The sequence below is a fragment of the Leopardus geoffroyi genome, chromosome E2 (genome assembly GCF_018350155.1).
Source record: "Leopardus geoffroyi isolate Oge1 chromosome E2, O.geoffroyi_Oge1_pat1.0, whole genome shotgun sequence".
NCBI lineage: Eukaryota > Metazoa > Chordata > Mammalia > Carnivora > Felidae > Leopardus > Leopardus geoffroyi.
The window spans coordinates 35,813,364-35,833,717 of NC_059335.1; the positions used below are offsets into that span (position 1 = coordinate 35,813,364).

The 20,354-nt window shown below is 35.9% G+C and overlaps 1 pseudogene; it reads left to right on the forward strand.

Annotated features, from left to right (window-relative positions):
- LOC123577832 overlaps positions 1-3,735 on the forward strand; it is a 74,839-nt pseudogene extending 71,104 nt beyond the window's left edge.
- The last annotated feature ends 16,619 nt before the right edge of the window (positions 3,736-20,354 follow it).

The following is a 20,354-nucleotide window of genomic DNA, read 5'->3' on the forward strand; positions in this document are numbered from 1 at the left end:
ACTGGAATTTTGTATACAAACCTCTAAAAAATTTCTTCACTAAATCCTTACACCTAATCTTAGTTATAATTTTTGGATAACTTACTACAAGTAAAATTTTTGTGCAGGAAAGTAGAACAGTTTTCATTCCAACTGAGAGTATATGAATTGTCATGTTATACTGTATATCATCATGCTTGGGCATTATATATAATTACACACATATTTGTATTGTCCTGATCAAAAAGGGGAACCTCACTGTGTTAACACAATTTGGTTAGAAGGAACAGATATTCATTTACATTACTTGGTGTAATGAAGATTTTGTGAGGAATGTTGTGTTAACTGGACCTCATAAGATAATAGAAAAGCCAGGCACCAAGGAGCCTGATACTGAGTTGGATAGAGGATGGTTATTCGAGTTGAAGTACAACTCTAGCTATCACTTCTTCTCATCTTCTGCTCTTAGTAAGAGAGTTAAATTTTTTTAACATTTTATTTTATTCTTAAAATTTAAAAACTCAGCTTTTATATGTAGTACAACATGTATAGTAGAAAAGACTGAGAGGAATTCAAACAATGTGACAGCAGAAAAGCAAATAACTCAGCTAAGGACCTGAATAGACATTTCTTAAAAGAAGACATACAAATGGCCAACAGGTATATAAAAAGGTGCTCAACGTCACTCATCATCAGGGAAATTCAAATCAAAATCACAGTGTGATACCACCCCACATTTGTTGGGACAGGTTTTACCAAAAAGAGAAAAGAAAGTGAGTGTTGGTGAGATGGGAAGAAAAGGGAAGCCTTGTGTGCTGTTGGTGGAATGTATAGTGGTAATAGCTATAATGGAAACAGTATGGATGCTCCTCAAAAAATTAAAAATAGAACTACCATATGATCCAACAATCCCACCTCTGGGTATATATCCAAGGGAAAAAAACATCTCTATCTTGAATAGATATCTGCATCCGCATGTTTATTGCAGCATTATTTATAGTAGCCAAGATATGGAAACAACCTAAGTGTCCATCAAAAGATGAATGGATAAAGAAAATGTGGTGGCCTGTATACAATTCTGTCAATTGTGAGAACTTGGATGATCCTGGAGGACATTATGCTAAATTAAATCAGCCACACAAAGTGAAAAAAGTACTATATGATCTCACTTATATATGTGGAATCTAAAAAAGTCAAACTTACAAAAGCAGAGTTGAATGGTGGTTACCAGGAAATGGGGTGGGTTGAGGAAGTGTGGAGATGGGTACAAACTTTCAGTTATAAGATGAATACATCTGGAGATCTAATCTATAGCATGGTGATGATAGTTAATATTGCTATATTGCAATATTAACAGTGCAAATGCACTGTATTGCATTTTTACAAATTGAAGGTTTATACAAGCCTGTGTTGAGCAAGTCTATAAGCCCGGTTTTTTCCAACAGCGTTTGCTCACTTTGTGTCTCTGTGTGACATCTTGGTAATTCTTGCAACATTTCAAGCTTTTTCATTACTGTTGTTACATTTGTTATGGTGATCTATGATCAGTGATCTCGAATATTATTATTATAATTGTATTGAGGCACCATGAATTATGTCCATGGTAAGGTGGCAGACTTAATCCATAATTGTTGTTGTGTGTTCTGACCGCTCCACCAAACAGCTGTTCCCTGTCTCTTCCTTTCCTGGGGCCTCCCTATTCCTGGACACAACAATGTTGAAATTAAGCCAGTTAATAACCCTACAGTGGCCTCTAAGTGTTCAAGTGGAAGGAAGAGCCACATGTATCTCACTTTGAATCAAGACCTGGAAATTATTAAGCTTAGTGAGGAAGGCATGTTTGAAGCTGAAATAGGTCAAAAGGTAGGCTTCTTGTGCCAAACAACCAAGGTGTGAATGCAAAGGAGAAGTCCCTGAAGGAAATTAGAAGCGCTACTCCAGGGGCGCCTGGGTGGCGCAGTCGGTTAAGCGTCCGACTTCAGCCAGGTCACGATCTCGCGGTCCGTGAGTTCGAGCCCCGCGTCAGGCTCTGGGCTGATGGCTCAGAGCCTGGAGCCTGTTTCTGATTCTGTGTCTCCCTCTCTCTCTGCCCCTCCCCCATTCATGCTCTGTCTCTCTCTGTCCCAAAAATAAATAAACGTTGAAAAAAAAAATTAAAAAAAAAAAGTGCTACTCCAGTGAACACATAAATGATAAGAAAGTGAAATAGGCTTACTGCTGATATGGAGAAAGTTTGAGTGGTCTGGATAGAAGATTAAGTCAGCCACAATATTCCCTTAAACCAAACCAAATCCAGAGCAAGACACTAACTCTAATTTTATGAAGGCTGAGACTTCTTTTTCTTCTGCAGGAAGCTGCAGAAGAAAAGTTTGAAACCGGCAGAGGTTGGTTCATGAGGTTTAAGGGAAACATAAATGTGTAAGGTGAAGCGGCAAATGCTGATGTAGAAGTTGCAGCAAGTTATCCAGAAGATCTAGCCAAGAAAATCAACGAAGGTGGTTACACTAAACAACAGATTCTCTATGTAGATGAAACAGCCTTCCATTAGAAGATGTTACCTAGGACTTTCACAACTAGAGAGAAGTCAAAGGCTGGCTTCAAAGCTTCAAGGGACAAGCTGACTCTCTTAGGGGCTAATGCAGCTGATGACTTTAAGTTGAAGCCAATGCTCATTTACTATTCCAAAAATTCTAGAGCCCTTAAAAATTATGCTAAATTGACCCTGCCTGTGCTCTATAAATGGAACAAAAAGCCCAGATGACAGCACATCTGTTTGTAACATGGTTTACTGAATATTTTAAACCCACTGTTGAGACCTGCTCAGAAAAAAAGGTAACTTGAAAAATATTACTGATTATTGACAATTCACCTGATCACCCAAAAGCTCTGATGGAGATGTATAATGAGATTAATGTTTTCATGCCTGCTAATACAGCATTCACTCTGTAGCTGCTGAATCAAGGAATCATTTTGACTTTCAGGTCTTATTATTTAAGAAATACATTTCACGTGGGGTGCCTGGGTGGCTCAGTCGGTTGAGCGTCTGATTTTGGCTCAGGTCATGATCTCACGGTTCTTGAGTTCGAGCCCCACGTTGGGCTCTGTGCTGACAGCTCAGGGCCTGGAGCCTGCTTTGGATTTGGTGTCTCCCTCTCTCTCTGCTCCTCCCCTGCTCACACTCTGTCTCTCTTTCAAAAATAAAGATTAAAAAAAATTAAAAAAAAAGAAATACATTTCATGAAACTATAGCTGTCATAGATAGTGAGTGATTCCTTTGATGGATCTGGGCAAAGTAAATTGAAAACTTCGTGGAAAGGAGTCATCATTCTAGATGCCATGAAGAACATTTATGGCTTATGGGAAGAGGTCAAAATGGCAACATGAACAGGGGTTTGGAAGAAGTTGATTCCAACTCCCCATGGATGATTATAAGGGATTCAGATGAGGAAGTATCTGATATGGTGGAAATATCAGGAGAACTAGAATCAGAAGTGGGGCCTGGAGATGTTACTGAATTTCTGCAATCTCTTGATAAAACTTTAACAGATGAGGAGTTGCTTCTTATGGAAGAACAAAGAATATGGTTTCTCAAGAAGGAATCTGCTCCTGGTGATGATTCTGTGATTGTTGGAATGGCAACAAAGGATTTAGAATACTCTGTAAACTTAGTTGGTAAAGCAGCACCAGGGTTTGTGAGGATTGACTCCCAATTTTGAAAAAGGTTCTACTGTGGGTAAAATGTAATCAAACAAATGACATGCTATAGAAAAATTGTTTATGAAAGAAGAATCAATCAATGTAGCAAACTCCACTGTTGTCTTTAATAAATTGCTTAAATACACTGTTGTGTTTTTTTTACACATAATGCTCTGTACACTTAATAGACTATAGTATAGTGTCAACAGCTTTTATATGCATTGAAAGACCAAAAAATACCTTTGATTCACTTTATTGTGTTACTCGTTTAATTGTGGTAGTTTGGAACCAAACCCAAATATCTGTGAGGTATTCTTGTAGGTAGTAGATACTGTGAATTGACTGGACATGTTTATTTTTCCTAATAGCAGTACTTAGCCAGCCAGTTACTTTCACAGAACAAAAGTTCTGATATTATATTTCACCAATTTATTGCAACCTTCTCAAAAAGATTATTTAAAAAATTGTTATTAAAAGTTTACCCAATTTTAAATACACTCAAATAAAACTTAGTCATATAGTTTTATTTTAGTACAATGAATTCAGATTTTATTGTTTCTGATTGCCTGGTATATCATCATTATTATTGTTATAAATTGATAGCTACCATCATGATTTAATTGAGAAACTTTGTTATCGCTGTTTAATTATCAACAAAGCAAAGAAAATAATTATTTAACTTTAATAAATGAAGATATATGAGTGATAGTCAATTAAGATTGCAAATAGAGATATGCATTTTGATTTTTATAGATAAACTATTTTCTGTGTCAGAGTTTTCCACTTAATGGGCTATTTGAAGGAAGATTGATATCAATATGTATATTGAATGCCACTATTTTCAAAGGTGATCTGTAATTATCTTGCTGTAGGCTATTTTGATAAATGTGAGTGAAATATCTGCATATTTCCTATGTAACTAGTATACCAAGAAGTAAATTGGGCATTCCTTTTTTATGTGATTTTCATCTAATTATATAGCCATTAGATATATCTCTCATATGCTGAATAATTCGCTCTTTACATTCAACTTATGTTTAATTAAAAAGCAGTGACAAACTTGCTTACTCTGCATTAACTACTCACTTATGAAATAAAATTAATAGCAGGTGTAAATTATTATTATTATTTTTTCAACGTTTATTTATTTTTGGGACAGAGAGAGACAGAGCATGAACGGGGGAGGGGAAGAGAGAGAGGGAGACACAGAATCGGAAACAGGCTCCAGGCTCTGAGCCATCAGCTCAGAGCCCGACGCGGGGCTTGAACTCACGGACCGTGAGATCGTGACCTGGCTGAAGTCAGACGCTTAACCGACTGCGCCACCCAGGCGCCCCAGGTGTAAATTATTTTAAGTGATTTAAGGATTTTCAACATACTCTCCCAACTTCAGAGTTGCTTGATTCAAGCAAATAGGAAATAAAAATACCACGTTAATTAAATATTTTTCTGCTAAATAATATTTGCATTTTTATTTATTCTAAACTTGGAATACAGTATTATTAACATTAAGAAATAAGAAATCACATGACCAGTGGTTGCATAAAATTTATTCAATGCTATTTACATACAGTGAAATGTAGTTTAAAATAAAATGGAGGAGGGAAGATGATTTTGCTCTGAATTTCTGCCAGAAAAAAATATGCCCCTCTGTGGATGGGGTTGTTAAAGAATTTGTCATTCTCCCTGTCTCTGTAACTTGTTTCTCTGGTCATAACTGATTGCACTTGGAGGTCCAGTTGACCTATAAAATGATATAGAACAAAACTGTGACCCACGAGGAGTATTCATGATGCTCTGAACCAATAATATTATTTATCTGGAAGTTTAAATATGAAAAATAGAGAGCACACAGGTGATAATAAGAAACCCCATGTGAGGCACCAAAAGAGAAGAGTGCTAAAGTATTAATTAATATTCTTATATTTAAGATAAACTCTCTTCTCAAATTTTAAATACCACCTATGAAGCAAGGTAAAACAATGTGCAATAAAACAAGGTATACCTGCACCAATTTGTGGTAAAATTCATGAAGCTGAAAAATAAAGACAATAAGAGTGAGACTATTAATAATAATTCAAAACTTCAAGGCTTGGGATAAGTATGACCAACTTATAATTAGTCCTTGAATCTACTTGATTCCTGCAGAATTTCAATCAAAGAAAATTAAAACAAAAGTCAGGAGGAAAGATTGCAATTTCGGAAGGAGGGCTTAGAATAAATGATTCAATTAACATTATATCATTTTGTCTTTCTGAGAGTCAAACCTATTAATCATAAAATTACTTTAGGAATTCAGATAGGCCTTAAGAGAAAAAAGAAAAATAAGTGATCAGCAGCGATAATAACAGTAAATATTTTGGCATGAAATTTTGGTTTTAGTTTTGTTATACAGGGGTGTGTGTGTGTTGTGCCAGATGGTGGTATGAACTATATTTCTATTAAGTAACAGCTTGTATTAGTCAAGGTTCTCCAGAGAAAGAGAACCAGTTGGATTCTCTCTTTCTCTCTCCCTCACCCCTCTCTATATATCTCCAGAACGAATACATAATATAATACAATATAATATATATGATATAAATATATAACATATACATTTATATTATCATAATTTATAATTACATATTATAAATATGTTCTGGAGACCGATAAGTCCCATGATCTGCCATCTGCAAGCTTGAAAACCAGGAAAGTTGGTGGTCTAATTCAATCTGAGTTTGAAAGCCTGATAATCAGGGAGGGGGAGGGGCTGGTGTTGCAAATTTTGATCTGAGTGTGAAAGCCTAAGAGCCAGGAGAGCTGATGTCTGAGATAGAAGGTAGATGGCTCAGCTCAGGCAGAAAGAAGATGAATTCATCATTCCTCCATCTTTTTGTTTTGCTTGCTCAAGAGATGCCCATACTGGGGAGAGCCAGCTGCTTTACTCTCTTCACCAATTCAAATGCTAATCTCTCCCAGAACAACCCTCACAGGCACATCCAGAAATAATGTTTTACCATCTATTTGGGCATCCATCCCTAAGTTCTGTTAAGTTGACACACAAAATTAATCATCATGCAGCCAAAGACTCAAAAATAGATTTATAAATCTTTCATATGATTAAAAATGTTGTAGTTGTGGTTAGTCTTATAATGTGGTATATATACAGGTATGGATATCAACTTGAATCAACTTGTCCAGGTTTGAAACATGGCTTCAGCATTTACTGGCTGGATGATGAAGAAAAATTCTCTTGAACTCCGTTTTCCCATTTATAAAACACTTACAGCATCTAACTGGGTTGTTGAAAATTTAAATGGATTAAGTGGAAAGGAACATGTCAAGAAATTAGCACATAGTGAACTCAAAATAGTAGTAATATTAGGGCTCTCATAAATGATTAAATTAGGTTATTCAGAGATACTTCTGATCAAGATGGAGTGACAAATAATGGATTTACCATCCCACCCGAGAAACAAAAACTGGACAAAAAATACAAAACTTGTTTTCGAGACACTGGGCATAAGGTGATGCAGGACAGTGATCCTGGGGAGATGGGGAAAAATGAGATGAACTCTATGATTTCCTCTGAGAGTCTCTGGGCTCCAATGCTGGAGGGAAAACTCATATGGAGCCTAGAAGACTCCCTGAGTTGAGAAGATGGGGCTTTGTGTCTGGAGAGACACGGGCAACTAGTTTTCAGGAAAAAGTACCGAAGCTGCAAGAGCTTTGCTTACAGAGAGAAATCTAGGGATCTGTAGAGTATTTTTTGAGTATTTAGCTAAGTATTTATTGATCAGCATCTTGTGTGTGAGAAATCTACCCACAGCTGGGAAAAGAGCCACTTGAAAGGATTAAAGAGAACAGTACTCAGATCTTACACAGGGCCAGGAATAGTGCTTATTCCCACAAATTGGAGTGGAAGATTTCATAAATCATGGTGCAATGAGTTAGAATACTAAGAAAGGTCTTGCCTTAGTGTTGGGAAATAATTATCATCAGACTAAACATGGCTCTGGTCCTATCTAATAAGGATTAAAGGTGGAACCTGAAAGGATCAAACTGTTTCCAAGTAACTTAACTGCATCCCCAAACAAAGCTCAAGAACATTTCTGTGGACACAAAAATACCCACACCTAAGAAGGTAAAATTCACAATGTCTGACATCCAATAAAATACTGTGAGGCAGATAAAGAAGCAGGAAAATACAATCTATATTGAAAAAAATTAACCAATTGAAACTAACCCAGAACTAACAAATAATAGAATTAACCAAAAATGACACTAAAAAGTTCCAATAACTTTATTCCATACACTCATAAAGTTAAATAGAAATATGAAAAATTAAAAAAAAACCAAATAAACCTTCTAGAGATGAAAGCTACAGTGTCTCAAATGAAAAAAACACAATGAAATTAATGTAACATTAAGTAAACATTGCAGAAAAAATGATTAGTGAACTTGAAGATAAAACAATAGGAAATATCCAAAACAGAAGGCAACGAGAAAAAGAATCAGCTGTGGGACAACTTATGGCCTAATATTCATGTAATTAGAGTCTGCAAGAAGAGGGACACAGAACGTATAGTTGAAGACATAATTGTTAAAAATTTTCCAAATTTGTTGAAAACTATAAACCCAAAATGCAGGAATCTCAAATAATGCCAAGCATAAAGAAAATGAAGAAAATTACACCAAGGCACATCATAAGCAAATCGCTTAAAACCACTAATAAAGAGAAATTCTTAAAGGAGGCAGAAGAAAAAGCCACAATACATACACTACAAGAGAAAGATAACAGTAGACTTTTCATTGGAGAATGTAATTGAGAAAATGGAGGCATATCATCTTTATATAATTAAACAAAATAACTATGTCAACTTAGAGTTTATGCCTAGTAAAATGTATTTGAAAATGGAAGATAAAATAAAGACTTTCAGAATTACAGAAGCTGAAATAACTAATTACCAGTAGACTTCTATTATAAAAATTGCTAGAGGAAATTCTTCAGGAAGAAAGAAAATCATATTAGATGGAAGCATGAATCTACACAAAGGAATGGAAAGCACTGGAAATGCTAACTACATTGATAAATGTACAAGATTATGTTCTTATTTAAAAAAATTTTTTAACGTTTATTAATTTTTGAGACAGAGAGAGACAGAGAATGAACAGGGGACGGGCAGAGAGAGAGGGAGACACAGAATCTGAAACAGGCTCCAGGCTCTGAGCTGTCGGCACAGAGCCGGATGCGGGGCTCAAACTCACAGACCGTGAGATCATGACCTGAGCCAAAGTCAGACGCTTAACCGACTAAGCCACCCAGGCGCCCCTATGTTCTAATTTTTAAAATTGATATAGGAGGTCGTAGACTCTTAAAAATAAAACATTGTATTGTGGAATTTGTAACATGTAAGAATGAAATGTATGACAAATGCTGAGTAGAGATAAATGAAAATATACTCTTGTGAGATATTAATTCTTCGTATGGAGTGATAAAATACACCTTGAAGATCAACTGTGATAACTTAAACATAAGATATATGTATATATATGTGTCTATATATATGTGTGTGTGTGTGTGTGTGTATAGCCCCAAGGTAATTGCTAAAATAAAAAAAAAAAACAACTAAATGACAGAGATGATCAGATTGAATAGAAAAGCGTTATCCCACTATATGCTGCCTATAGGACACACAATTTACAAAGATGGAAATAGATTTAAAATAAAAGAAATGAAAAAGGTATACAATGCTAACACTTAGCTAAAGAAAGCTAGACTGTATATTAATATCAGATAAAATAGGATTCAGAGCAAAGAATATTACAAGGGTAAATGAAGATCATTTCATAATGATAAAAAGGGCTCAATTTCATTAGGAGGACATAACAATCTATTTGTTCAAGCATCTAATAACAGAGTTTCAAAATATATGAGGTAAAAACTGGTGGAACTGCAAGGGGAACTAGACAAATTCACAATTATAGTTGGTTATTTTAGTATCTCTTCTCAGTAACTGAAAAGGAAAATTAAAAGGTCAATAAAACTATGGAAGGCTTACTGATTGTACTAATCAACCACCTTGATCTAAATGAAATTTAAACAATACTCCTATAAACAGATTTTTTTTGAGTCATGGAACATTTATCAGGTTAGACCATATTCTGTACCATAAAATGAATCCCAATAAACTTAAAAGGAATCAAAACATGACGTGTGTTCTCTGACCATGTCAGAATTGAATTACCAACGAATGACAAAAAGATACCTGGAAAACCCTTAAATACTTGGAAACTCGATGGCACATTTCTAAATTACCCATGGATTAAAGAAGAAATCAAAAGGAATGTTAGAAAGCATTTAAAAAATTTTTTATTTAATTTATTTTTTAATTTACATCCAAGTTAGCATGTAGTGCAACAATGATTTCGGGAGTAGATTCTTTAATGCCCCTCACCCATTTAGCCCATCCTCCCTCCCACAGCTCCTCCAGCAACCCTCTGTTTGTTCCCCATATTTAAGGGTCTCTTATGTTTTGTCCCCCTCCCTGTTTTTATATTATTTTTACTTTCCTTCCCTTATGTTCATCTGTTTTGTATCCTAAAGTCCTCATATGAATGAAGTCATATGATATTTGTCTTTCTCTGACTAATTTCACTTAGCATAATACCCTCTAGTTCCATCCATGTAGTTGCAAATGGCAAGATTTCATTCTTTTTGATTGCTGAGTAATACCCATTGTGTATATATACCACATCTTCTTTATCCACTCATCCATTGATGGACATTTGGCCTGTTTCCATACTTTGGCTATTGTTGATAGTGCTGCTATAAACATGGGGGTGCATGTGCCCCTTTGAAACAGCACACCTGTATCCCTTGGATAAATACCTAGTATTGCAATTGCTGGGTCATAGGGTAGTTCTCTTTTTAATTTTTTGAGGAACCTCCATACTCTTTTCCAGAGTGGCTGCACCAATTTGCCTTCCCACCAGCAATGCAAAAGAGATCCTCTTTTTCCGCATCCTTGCCAACATCTGTTGTTGCCTGAGTTATTAATGTTTGCCATTCTTACAAGTGTGAGGTGGTATCTTATTGTGGTTTTGATTTGTATTTCCCTGATGAGTGATGTTGAGCATGTTTTCATGTGTCTGTTGGCCATCTGGATGTCTTCTTTGGAGAAGTGTCTACTCATGTCTTTTGCCCATTTCTTCAATGAATTATTTGTTTTTTGGGTGTTGAGTTTGATAAGTTCTTTATAGATTTTGGATACTAACCCTTTATCTGATATGTCATTTACATATATCTTCTCCCATTCTGTCGGTTGCCTTGTAGTTTTGCTGATTGTTTCCTTCACTGTGCAGAAGCTTTTTATTTTGATGAGGTCCCAATAGTTCATTTTTGCTTTTGTTTCCCTTACCTCTGGAGACATGTAGAATAAGAAGCTGCTGTGGCCAAGGTCAAAGAGGTTTTTGCCTGCTTTCTCCTTGAGGATTTTGGTGGCTTCCTGTCTTACATTGAGGTGTTTCATCCATTTTGAGTTTATTTTTGTGTATGGTGTAAGAAAGTGGTCCAGGTTCATTCTTCTGCATGTCGCTGTCCAGTTTTCCCAGCACCACTTGCGGAAGAGACTGTCTTGATTCCATTTGGTGTTCTTTCCTGCTTTGTCAAAGATTAGTTAGCCATATGTTTGTGGGTCCATTTCTGGGTTCTCTGTTCTGTTCCATTGATCTGAGTGTCTCTTTTTGTGCCAATACCATACTGTCTTGATGATTACAGCTTTGTAATACAGCTTGAAGTTTGGGATTGTGATGTCTCCTGCTTTGGTTTTCTTTTTCGAGACTGTTTTGGCTATTCGGGGTCTTTTCTGGTTTCATACATATTTTAGGATTGTTTGTTCTAGCTCTGTGAAGAATGCTTGTGTTATTTTGATAGGGATTGCATTGAATATGTAGATTGCTTTGGGTAGTATAGACATTTTGACAATATTGGTTCTTCCTATCCAGAAGCATGGAATATTTTCTCATTTTTATTGTGTCTTCTTCAATTTCTTTCATACGTTTTCTATAGTTTTCAGCGTATAGATTTTTCACCTCTTTGGTTAGATTTATTCCTAGGTATTTTATGGTTTTTGGTGCAATTGTAAATGGGATCGATGCCTTGATTTCTCTTTCTGTTGCTTTATTCTTGGTGTATAGTAATGCAACTTGTTTCTGTGCATTAATTTTATATCCTGCCACTTTGCTGAATTCATGGATTAATTATGGCATGAATGAATTAGATATGGAATCTTTTGGGTTTTCCATATTGAGTATCATGTCATTTGCGAAGAGTGAAGGATTTGACCTCCTCCTGGCCAATTTGGATGCTTTTATCTCTTTGTGTTCTCTGACTGCTGAGGCTGTGACTTCCAATATTATGTTGAATAACAGTGATGAGAGTGGAAATGCTTGTCTTGTCCCTGACCTTAGGGGGGAAAGTTCTCAGTTTTTCCCCGTTGAGGATGATATTAGCATTGGGTCTTCGACATATGGCTTGTATAATCTCGAGGTATGATTCTTCTATCCCTACTTAAGAGTTTTTATCAAGAAAGGATGCTGTATTTTGTCAAATGCTTTCTCTGCATCTGTTGACAGGATTATGTGGTTCTTGTCCTTTCTTTTATTGATGTGATGAATCATATTGATTGTTTTGCAGATATTGAACCAGCCCTGCATCCCAGGTATAAGTCACACTTGGTCGTGGTGAGTAATTTTTTAATGTATTGTTGGATCTGGTTGGCTAAAATCTTGCTGAGGATTTTTGCATCCATGTTCATCAGGGAAATTGGTCTGTAGTTCTCCTTTTTAGTGGGGTCTTTTTCTGGTTTTGGAATCAAGGTAATGCTGCCTTCATAGAAAGAGTTTGGAAGTTTTCCTTCCATTTCTATTTTTTGGATATTAGAAAGTATTTTGAGCTGAATGAAAAGGAAAATACAACACACAAACTTGTGACATGTGAACTAAGTGGTACCAATGAGGAAATATACAGCACTGAGCACCCAGACTATGGCTTGTGTGTGTTGGTAGCAAAGAGAATTTTATAAGTCTACAATAAAGACAGTTATTGGCATAAAGATAGACAAATAGAACACTGTAACAGAATGGAGAGTCTGGAAATATGCCTGTACATATATACGTGTACGTGATCATATAACGTTAATTGTAAGTGACAAGATTTTATGATATATATGTATTGTGAAGATATGAGACTAGAAATGTAGGTAGGGGTCTTCCAGGGTTTTGAAAGTTCAAATATATTTTCCTGAATGCAATATAGTCATTGAAGGATATAGAGGGAGAGTAACAGGATAAGATTTTTTTTTCTTTAGAAAGATGAGATATGGAAGGTGGATTATAGAATGGTGAGGTTTGATTCAGGTGGTATAGTCAGGAGGCCATGAGGTTGAGGAAAGGAGAAAGGTAGGTTTAAGATGTAATTAAGAGGATAGAACTAGAGTGCCTCGGTGGCTCAGTCAGTTAAGTGTCTGACTTTGGCTCAGATCATGATCTTACGGTTCATGAGTTCAAGCCCTGCGATCAGCTCTGTGCTGACAGCTCAGAGCCTGGAGCCTGTTTTAGATTCTGTGTCTCCCTCTTTCCCTGCTCCTCCCCCTGCTCACTCATACTTTGCCTCTTTCTCTCTAAAAAATAAAACATTAAAAAAAAAAAGAGGATGGAAGCAGTGGTCATGTCTGGCTGATTTAATGGGTAAAGGGCAGTGGAGTAAGAGGCATCAAGGCCAGCTCACAGATTTCTGTCTTGCACTTCTGAGCTGATATCAGTGCCATTCACTGGGATAGGGAATAGGAGAATGCAAAAGTTTTTGGGAGATCTTAATGATTCTGGCTTGAATTTGTTGAGTTTCAGGTTCTTTGGAGCCTCCTAAAGGGACTGCCCAGTACTCAGAAGGACAGGACTGGTTTAGTGGTAAGAATTTGGAAAGTGTTCAGCATTTGTATGTAAATTGAACCCATATACTTAAAGTATCACAGTAAGAATGTATAAAATAAAAAAAAAGCATGGAGAATGTAAAATGTACATGTGGAAAGTGACATTACTTAAGGGATAAGCAGAGCATGAGAAATCACTGAGTGAATCTAGAATTTATTCTTTGGAGGTGCCCAAGAGCATAAAATAAACTTGGATTGTGTGTGTGTGTGTGTGGGTGTGTGTGTGTGTGTGTGTGTGTGAGAGAGAGAGAGAGAGAGAGAGAGAGAGAGAGGGAGGGAGGGAGGGAGGGAGGGAGAGAAAGGGCGCTGCACAGGGAACTTGTCTTGAAGTTATGTTTCCATCAAAGCACATTGTTTTTATTCAGACTGTTATGTTTATGTTTATGGGGGAGGGCTGTTGAAGATTAATGTTGTCACTCTTTCTTGACCACACTAAGACAGACTCATTAAGGAGACTGAGCAAGTAGTCAGAGATAAGAAGAGAGTGGACATTGGTTATCAAATGTTGGAGAGCAGGCAAGTGCGATAAGGACTGTAGTTTGTCAGGTTGCCAGCCAGAAACGGATTGAGCTCTCAAATGGGTTAATTTGAGGAGAACTTAATAAAGTGACTGTTTACCAAAGTGTGGGGGAAATTCCATGTGACAGTGGCTTTCACTGGGGCGAGGGTAAGAGGGTGAGATCATGACTGCTTCTCAGCCCAATGGGGCAAGAAGAGGGAGCAGTTACCAGAACCTGGCACAAGAGAGCTCCAACCTTGGATTGAGAGACGTTGCAGGTTGAGGCTGGATGGGGATTACCCTGACACTATCTTGATTCTTCCCTCACTCTCTTGCATGTACTCTCCACTGGCCACGCCCAATCAGAAGCAAGAGAATCTGTGAAGTAGTCTGTACAGATCAGCCTCTGGTGTGGAGCAGATTGGGAGAGAGATGGGAGTGCACATCAAAGGGGCAAATGAAATACAGCACAGACTGAGAAATATCTATTGGAATTCATCACAAGAGGTCACTGGGGACTCTGGTGGAAGAGCTTTCAGGGCAACAGTGGGGTAGCATGTAGATTGTGGAGAGTAAATCAGGGATGCAGCAGCAGTGAAGAGGAGGAGATGCTGTTAAGGGAGAGCTTGGGGAGTGACTGGAAATTAATTTTGGGTAATGTATGGCAGATATGAATTAAGATGGCAGACCCTTATTTATGATTATATGGTGAGAAATGCAAAGTGACTCACTCAAAATAGTGCCTCAGTTTCCCATGATCTCTCTCTCTAGTTTTCCTCGGTTGTGAATAGGATACAATCCAGGCCAGTATAATGAGGCATTCATTAGGACCAGTCTGTAAGAGGATGTATGAGCATGTAAGGTCTGTCAGCCCCAGAGTAGGGACTCTACTTTAAATGTCAATATAACCTCAATGCCTAGTTCACTGTTTGAAACATCAAAGGTGCTCAGTGAAAATTACTGAATACAAAAATGTTCAAATGTTCAAAACCCGTAGAAACATTCCAAAAGCATAATCTGACATATGAACACGATTTGGTTATATTTAGGAAAGCTAAAAAAAGTCATTGATGACCCCATATGTCTTCAGTATATACTCTACATCTCATGTTTACCATCCTGTTTGCACCTTCAGTAAGTAGTTTCTTTAAATGAGCTTTAACCCCTCTTATTAGGACAGAGTTTGATTCTTGTTTGACAAGTCATCTTAACTTTGTAAATGTTGGAACACCTGTCATGTGAATTTAAGTTAATTACTAAGCTGTTTCTCTCCATGAGTTTCCTTCAGAAGGCTTTTTTGATGTTTTTTCCTCCAATTTAACTGGTTCCATTTCCAGTCTGATATTACAGTATCTGATGTCTAAGACTGAAAAGTAGTTCCTGTCTAACTGGCTATAAGGTACTCCATGAGCATCTCATTCTCTTGTTTAAGAAGTAGTTTGAAACCAACACCACAGAAATACAAACAATCAGAAGAGGATATTTCAAAAACCTATATGCCAACAGATTGGACAACTTGGAAGAAATGGATAAATTCCTAGAAACATAAATACTACCAAAACTGAAACAGGAGGAAATAGAAAATTTGAACAGACTGAAAACCAGCAAAGAAATTGAGTCAGTAATCAATAAATTCCCAGCAAACAAAAGTGCAGGACCACATGGCTTCATGTTCTACCAAACATTTAAAGAATAGTTAATTCCTATTCTTCTTAAACTATTCCAAAATATAGAAGAGGAAGAAAAACTTCCAAATTCATTCCGTGATGCCAGCATTACCCTGATACCAAAACTAGATAAAGACACCACTAAAAAAGAGAACTACAGGCCATTATCCCTGATGAACACAGATGTAAAAATTCCCGATAAAATACTAGTAAACCATATCCAACAATACATTAAAAAATACTTCACCATGATCAAGTGGTACTTATTCCTGGGTTGCAAAGGTGGTTCAATATTGACAAATCGATCAATGTGATACATCACATCAATAAGAGAAAGGATAAGAACCATACAATCATTTCAGTAGATGCAGAAAAAGCATTTGACAAAGCACAACATCCATTCATGATAAAAACCCTCAGGAAATTAGGTTTAGAGGGAACATATCTCAACATAATAAAGGCCATCTATGGAAAGTCCACCGCTGACATCATTCTTAATGGGTAAAAACTAAGAGCTTTTCCCCTATGGTTAAGAACAAGACAAGGATGTCTACACTCACCACTTGTACTCAGCATAGTACTGGAAGTCCTTGCCTCAGCAATCAGCCAACAAAAAGAAATAAAATGCATCTAAATCAGTAAGGAAGAAGTAAAACTTTAACTATATGGAGGTGACATGATAATATATATAGAAAACCCTAAAGACTCCCCCAAAAAACTGCTAGAACTGATACACAAATTCAGTAAAGTTGCAGGATACAAAATCAATGTATAGAAATCTGTTGTATTTCTTTACACCAATAATGAAGCAGCAGAAAGAGAAATCAAGGAATCGATTCTATTTACAGTTGCACCCAAAATAATAAAATATCTAGGAATAAACTGAACCAAAGAGGTGAAAGACCTGTACTCTGAAAACCATAAAACACTGGTGAAAGAAATTCGAGATGAAACAAGGAAATGGAAAGGTATTCCATGCTCATGGATTGGAAGAACAATTATCGTTAAAATGTCTATATTATCCAAAGCAATCTATACATTTAATGCAATCCCTATCAAAATACCAATAGTGTTTTTCACAGAACTAGAACAAACAATCCTAAAATTCATATGGAACCACAAAAGACCCCGAATAGCTAAAACAACCTTGAAAAAGAAAAGCAAAGCTTGAGGCATCACAACTCCAGACTTCAAATTATATTTCAAAACAGTAGTAAAATAGTATGGTACTGGCATAAAAATAGACACATAGATCAATGAAACAGAATAGAAAATCCATAAATGAACTCATATGGTCTGTTAATTTTTGACAGAGCAGGAAGAATAGCCAGTGGGAAAAAGAATATCTCTTCAACAAACTGTGTTTGGAAAACTGGACAGTAACATGCAAAAAGGAGCACTCATACACCATTGGTGGGAATGTCAACTGGTGTAGTCACTGTGGAAAACAGTATGGAGGTTCCTCAAAAAGTTAAAAATGGAACTATCTGAGGATCCAACAATCACACTACTTGGTATTTACTGAAAGAATACAAAAACACTAATTCAAAGGGATACATGAGCCTCTGTTTATAGCAGCATTATTTACAATGGCCAAGATGTGGAAGCAGCTCAAGTGTCCATTGAATGATGAGTGAATAAAGCAGATATGGTTTATATATACAATGCCATACTCAGCCATAAAAAAGAATGAAATCTTGCCATTTAAAATGACATGGGTGGAGCTAGAGTGTATTATGCTAAGCAAAATAAGTCAGAGAAAGACAAACACCATATGATTTCACTCATATGTGGAATTTAAGAAACAAAGCAAACAAGCAAAGGGGAAATAAAATAAGAGAGACAAAGCAAGAAACAGACTCTTAACTATAGAGAACAAATTGATGGTTACCAGAAGTGAGGGGACATGGGGATGATGGGTTAAATAGGTGATGGGGATTAAGGAGTGCACTTGTCATGATGAGCACAGGATGATTTATGGAACTGCTGAATTACTATATTGTATAACTGAAACTAATATAACACTGTATGATAACTAACTAGAATTAAAGTAAAAGCTTAAATTAAGAAAGAAGTATTTTGACATGTTTAGGAGCTTTCAGTTATATTTTTTGAAAGAAAAGTATAAAGAGAATCTTGCTGCTTCTAACTCTTCAATTTTTTGATAATTTCCATTTCTCTCTTCTAAGTTACATTGTTTGAAAGCAAATTCTATTTCTTCTTCTTCTTTCATTCACAAAACATAATATTATGAAGTACCATAAAAGTAAACTAGCTTGAACAACAAAATATTAAAACATAATAAAACTGGGATATTCTAAGTTCTAGAACAAAAGGCAAAATCAATATCTCTATTAAGAAAACGAACCTGGCAAATTTCAGTCTGGCTGCTGGAGCCTTTTATCCAATAGGCAGAAGCATAACATATAAAAGATAATAAATCAAATTGAGCTTGCTCTTTCTCAGATTTTAATGGCTTGCGTTTAACTTTTAAGAGCAAACTCCAAATGGTTGTTTAAATTACTGTAGTAGAATTATTAGGCCTAGCTGTGAGGCAGAAGCAGAATTTTCTGCTTCTGAAATGTACATATTTCACACAGTGTGTACATGTGCATGCCAAGACACATCAAAATTTTACCTGTTTAGTAACAGCTTCATTTTTAAGCTTCCAAACTACATCAGCTAAAATGATATAGATCTGCACATAAATATTGGAAGAGTTGAAGAAGCCAGCATGATTCTTGCATTGCAGAGACTAGACACATGGATTTCTATGTTGTACATAGTCCTGTCTTTGTGGTTCTAAAACAAACCCAATTTATAGGATATGTTATAAATATTTTTGTTCCTCAAAATACTCATTTGACATTTTATTTTTATTAAAATATTAAAAATATCTAATTGGCTATTCAGATTATCTCATTTTAAACATTTATTTTGGTGCGTATAAAATGCTATTTAAGCAACTGGGTGTTTTTTCCTAATTATTTGCTAAAAATTCAACTTTTTGTAATTAAAAATAAATCTTTGAGCTCATCACAGCAGTTATTTTCCCATAAACTTTATTGAAAGTGATAGAAATAGAAAAAAATTTAACCATGAGTTTTGCCTATTTCCTATGAAATAGCAAGTTTCCATTTCATTAAATTTGGAGAGCTTTTTTTAGGAAATAATATGATACCAAAAGAAAGGAAATAAAATTCTTAGAAAGATCTCAAAAGATTATTAATAGATGAGATTTGAATAAAACTGATCAAATACGGGAATGGATGCTTTCTTTCCTTTCTTTTTTTTTTTTATTGCCTACATTGTCTGGAAACTGTTCAGTAGAACAAAGGGTTTTATGGATGAAAGACTGGTATGAAGAAACATGAATGTCAACTCAGGCTCTGAAAGACAGTCTGCTAATGAAATATTCTAAAAGTCATTTTCAAGGTGGTTGAAAGTTCTCACTGATGTGCACCAATGCCTTTGATAAAAAAAAATTATATATATCAAATAATTACACAAGTGTTGGCTCTGGGGACAGAGAAAATAAGGTTAGCTCATATGCACCCAAATATGAGGGAGAGGTTTGTGTTTCATACTTTATTTCCATGGGTGAAAATTATCAGTCACCTGATAAAATTACTTAGGTAGTAAATTTCTTACTTCTTACCTGTGAAAAATGCCTTTTTCTGCTATCTAGGTTATGCTAACTGTGATCTATGATTTACTACCTTAATGGTTACCTCTTTATGTGCAAAGTGTAGGAAGGAGATGATTATCTTTAAAAATTGAACTTTCCCAAAACATCCTTGAGTGAACTTTCCTGATAAATGCAAGAAGTAATGACTTTTCCCCAAAGGTCCACTGATCCACTCTATTAGTATACATACCTGCCAATGACACCTACTTATCCTCTGTTCTACAGTATGCATTCTTTCCTAAGATATATGTATATACTCTCAGTAATAGTTTTGAAAGATATATATATGTGCAATATATATGTATGTGCACATGTAGGTAAAATATACCTTTATATGGGTTTATAATTGGATGGAACTTTACATTTGGATGTCCTTGGAATCTGTCTGCATCAGTTTTCTGTGACTTTGATTTTAATCATGCAAGTATGATGAGGACTCTTTTTCAGGAGTGTCTATCATGGTGCCCCATACCGAGAGGCCCTTAATTAGGGTAACAATGGTTCTACGACATAACCAGATTAATGGATGCATGGTTCATTAGGCTTTTTAAACACTTTAAACACTCCATATCAGATTGACTGTGGGATGTCTACTTTCTGCCCCTGTCACAATCCCAGGTGACTTAGTGAATTTCAGTGGCTTGACAACAGTGTTAAGCTTTGTAGTCTGAGTCTGGGTTGGGCTTGGTTTAGAAAAAGCAACTAATCCTGGTAGGTAGACTTTATCTCCATTCCATTTTATATTTTCATGAATGAAATTTTTATACATGCGTTGTTGATGCAAACATAAAAAAGACATTTGCATGACATTTAATTGTCTTTGCCACTGGCTTGATCTTAGTCTCTCATACTCA